Genomic DNA, 4,659 nt, shown 5'->3' with positions numbered 1-4,659 from the left:
CATACACACACAGGTTACCAAATAAGGAGTGATAGTGACGCGTAGAAAAACCGGAAGCTGCGTGAGGCAGAGTCAGACCCACATTTGCGCAGCGTTGCGTTCACAATACATAAATTAAAAAAATTCCTCAGGCCAGCAGGCCACTTAACAGGCCAGGCCATCGGGAAACCTCCCGGTGCTCCCGATGGCCAGTCCGGGCCTGCGGGTCACTCATTACTGATCCGCGAGCTGCATGATACTCACGAGCTGTCAGGAGAGGGAGAGAGCGCTCCGTTTATTATTCCTGTGTTATTGTAAGTTACTGTACACTTTTGAATAGTTAATCTACTATAATTAGTTTGTTTAATATCTAATCATATCAATTTGTTTTAAAGCTCAATAAATAAGAAGAGCTTTGACCGGCACTTTTCAAATTTTGTCCGGAAGATTTCAACTTTAACGGACATGTTGACCAATATATCTCAAATAATGTATGCACTGTCATTTCCCCACGTAAACATAACAGTCTGCAAAGAGACGGTTGTCTCCTGTGCGCTCCACTTCCTCCTTGGCGCAACGGTAACTTTCTCAAAAAAAAATAAGTCGGGATAACGGGTTAGTTTCTTGTGCACACGAGATACTAACCCGTTATTCCGACTTTCTTTTTTTTCTCTGGTTTTTTTTCCATGTGCCTTTAGGGACTCCGTAGGAAAACAATAAACAGGTGTATGAATATTTGGTGTCAGTCATACTTATACATTAACTTCACATCTAATAATTGGTCAACAATTCAGCATTCTTCTTATTTGTATTGTTCTAATGCAAATAAGGCAACAAAAACAGGTTTTAAGATAAGATGGACCTTATCTAATACCACTGGGGAAAATAAGGAGTTTAAAAGCAGCAACAGAGTACGAGTGAAAAACAGGACAGTACATATTCACACAAGGTAAACATTTTTAAATTAAAGTAATTGTACAGCAACTGTTCAAACAAGATATCACAACAAGGTCAAATGTTGATCATTTGAATGAACATATTTAAATATATCAGTTCTAATTGTTAAATATATTTACATGCAAGTGTGACATAATGTGTGTTATAATCACTGATTGGATTTAACAGGATATTGTTTGCCATGTGTAGAGGTTCAGCACTACCAGTAACAAAGGATATGATGCTCCTTATTCAATCAAGAAATTAAGTTTTGCATACATTCCTTTTCTGATGATGGTTGAAACTAGATAAACAAGACCCCTATTTGAATATTGGACCGTATCTTCTGAAGTGTCACATGTACAGGCTTAGCACGCTATACAAGCTTATCATAGTTGGACTTTGGGTTTCCACCATTATCTAATCTACCTTCATCAAAAGAAGCCTCTCAAAGAATAATGACACTTCTTGTTACATTACCATGTCAGCATTGTGTTAATGTAGGCTGAAACTGAGTAAAGAGATTAGGCCTTAGCACCACAAAGAAAACAGTGGTGTGGGCAGGGCCACAGCTGCAGTACATTCTGTCTTTCCAGAAGAAACCAGTTTATCTTCCCTTAGACGCTCTTTTACCAGGGCTATTCTGAGGAGTGTAACCTAGTGAGCAGGTTCCGGGGTTAAGAGGATTTTTGCCCACTGACCCCTCTGTACGTCCACGTGGGATAGGATTAAAGGAAAAATCCACCGACAGAATACTCAAACGTCATGTCTCTGGACTTTGAACATGAATAACTCTTTCCAATAAAGAAAGCATGAAGCCAATTTAATCAATGTTTTAAAAGACCATACAGCCGTTTTGATTTCTGTCTTATATAAGTTGTTGACACATATTTTTCTCTGCAAATAATAAAAAGTAAACAAAGTAGTGCTGTGACTAAAGCTTGATTGCACTTCACTGTCAATGTCTAAACTTAATACTTTATCAGGAGTTACCGTCTGTTTTTCTGTCTGGCAGAGAAACTTAAATTCTGGCCAACAAGAGCAAAAGAATGTGAATTGTTTTTCAGGGTGGATCTTGCCCCGAAGCATGCCTGAAACTCATCTGAAAGCAGGGAAGAGACTCCCAGATGTCACAGATTACTTGTTGATATCAGACGCTTTTTCCCATAGACTAGGCAATTAAAGAAAATTCACTTTGAGCCTCAACATGGTAGTAGTCAGTATAGCAGGCACTTTTCCCCTCCCCATTTTACACCACCCTCTCACTGGCCTCTTCTTCGTCAGGCTTCATAAATGTAAGGCTGTTCTGCACTGCTTGAGGGCCATGTTGCCAATCTTAAGTGCGTGAATATCCTTCATCTGAATTTAAACCGAAACATTAAATAAGTATGTTATTATTGTGAAATATAAAAAACGACTTGTATCAAAATTACTTTAGCTTTAGAGGTAGACGTACAAGCAAGTTCTCATTTTTGTGGCAAGAGAAAGTGCAAAACACTTCAAAGACATGCATGATGGTGGAAAGACACTAACATCGATACAGTCCGTTACATATTCAAATTACTTGAATATGTAAACAACTATTCATTTATTTTTATATTCCTCCAGAATAACCCATAATATAGCACAACATAAAACCATGTATTTTTATTTTGCTGCCTGCTTTGACTGGGATAGGGATGAATAGGGATTTTACTTTCTTTTTTATAAATGTTCAATAGATACAAAGTATAAATGTTGTCTTTTTCAAATCTTGGCTACCTTTCTCAGCCTGCTTTGGAGATCTAACGCTCCCTGATGGCCAAAATTCAAATGCGAACACGTGAACTACAAGTGCTGACTGCCTTCTCCACATGTACAGGATTGACTGGCGCAACATGTCCGTAAGCAAACAAACATCTTTGGAAAGTGCTGAAGCTTTCGACTCCAACATCATAAGTACACTTCAGCACTACAGAGCACATTTTCAAGCTGTGGGTGCTGTGGACAGAATCCCATTTAAGGCAAACTGTAGGCTGCTAATTGCTTAAAGTAGTATTATTATCAGTGCTTACAATGCTAAAGGTTGTAAAAACTCACCAGCTAAATGGTCAGTTACCAGTTAATCCGTCCTGTAAAGATGCACTTTCCCGTCAGCCTGCCAGCTTTTGCCTTAAAAAAACCACAAAGAAAAAAGGATCAGCTTTAAACACATAACCAGGATGATATTTTCGCTTCAAAGAAAGAAAAAAAGAATATATCAGGGGCCTTACTTCAAAGCCTTTGCACAGATCCACCGCTGTAGGCTTATCGGTGCACGAAAACAGAAAATAATATTTAAAGGTCCCATGTCATGCTTTTCAGGTTATTACCCGTCTCCTTGTGTGTTATGAAGGTTTTTCTGCATGTAAACGGTCTGCAGAGTCACAAACCCTCAAAGTACACCCTGTAGCGAGTAAAACTCACAGAAAGGACCTAACACAGAAAAGACCTGTCTATGCTGCCCCAGAACGCCTTGTTGGACATTTATCTGTTTCCATTGTTTTCTTCCTGGGTACAGTGACGTGCCCATACCCAAATGGACCCATTGGTCAATCCGGGGAGCTCCTCACACACACACACTCTCTCTCAGCGGCGAAACTGTGAAGCGCTGGGGTGGGGGGGTGCTAGTGTAGCGTTGCAGCGGCGAAACTGTGGCGCGCTTATACTGTAGGTGCACCGCGTTTGGGGGTCCGGGGAGGGTGCGGGTGCTAGTGGAGCTGGGGGTGCTGCAGCCCCTTCAGCAACCCCCCCTTCCCGCGTTCATTCGCGATGTCTCGCAGCAACCAGGAAATGAACCCAGCTCACACTGTCCGCTCCTCGCAGCAGCGAGCCGCACAACGTCCCGCCAACACGGCACCCAGACCTCACGCAGAATTCTCATCTGTTTGTCCTTACTGGTGTCTTTCTGGTTGCTAACGCCATTGTAAACACATAAAACATGATGATGTTCCGCTGTAACGGTGGTAGACTCATCAGAACAGAGTGGGCGAGCTGACCAATCAGAGCACACTGGGCTCACAGGAGGGGGCAGGAGCTCCAACAAGCCGTGTAGGACAGAAAGTGAAATACACATACTATACAGAGATGCTGTATGGGAAACCAATGTGAGTTGGGAACATTGAACAATGTAAAATCTATTCTAGTAGACCTCAACCATGGAATTATGATCAGTGGAAATGCCAAGACATGGGACCTTTAAAAAATATCTGTATGATGTGTTTGTAATATTGCTTTACGTGTATTAGCCCTTTCATCATGTAACCTTAAATAAAAACTAATAATGTTTATTTCATTTTAACAGCTCAATCAGTAATTAAATAAAAACCATCCAATTCAACTTTATTCAGAGTGAGGAATAGAGCAGCTGTTGCTTAGGTATAACTTATGTAATATTTTAGATTTGATAGTAGAAGCTTAATTGGGAGATTCAGTTAGTAGGACATAATGCCATCTCATACAACTGGGGAAACCATCCAGGCAATTGAGGAAGGATTCAAGATAAAGTTGAAGCCAAGAAGTGCAATTACTGAACTCCAGTAAAGTATAGGTGCCATTTGGATCTCCCTCTTCCTTTGGATAAGCATCTGGCTGCTATACTTGGAGCACTTTCACTGTCAAAAACAGGAGACCAAGACCTTGGGCAATTAATGAAAGCTTTGCTAGTGGGACTAACCCAGGTAAGAATAGGGCAAATGATGGCCCATTCTCCGACTTGCAATGAAT

General features: G+C 40.8%; 1 protein-coding gene and 1 long non-coding RNA gene across 2 annotated transcripts in view; one reads left to right on the top strand and one right to left on the bottom strand.

Annotated features, from left to right (window-relative positions):
* LOC104956535 (uncharacterized) overlaps positions 1–4,659 on the bottom strand; it is a 43,062-nt gene that overhangs the window by 19,185 nt on the left and 19,218 nt on the right. The window contains exon 2 of the long non-coding RNA XR_799568.1: positions 2,995–3,066. This is a non-coding gene — a long non-coding RNA (uncharacterized lncRNA). The remainder of the gene's footprint in view (positions 1–2,994; positions 3,067–4,659) is intronic.
* LOC104956532 (ELKS/Rab6-interacting/CAST family member 1) overlaps positions 1–4,659 on the top strand; it is a 92,725-nt gene that overhangs the window by 78,495 nt on the left and 9,571 nt on the right. The window lies entirely within an intron of this gene.

This window comes from Notothenia coriiceps, unplaced genomic scaffold (genome assembly GCF_000735185.1).
Source record: "Notothenia coriiceps isolate Sejong01 unplaced genomic scaffold, NC01 NC01_scaffold00026098, whole genome shotgun sequence".
Classification (NCBI taxonomy): Eukaryota; Metazoa; Chordata; class Actinopteri; order Perciformes; family Nototheniidae; genus Notothenia; species Notothenia coriiceps.
The sequence above is the reverse complement of the archived record's forward strand: the minus strand, read 5'-3'. Positions and strand labels throughout refer to the sequence as shown.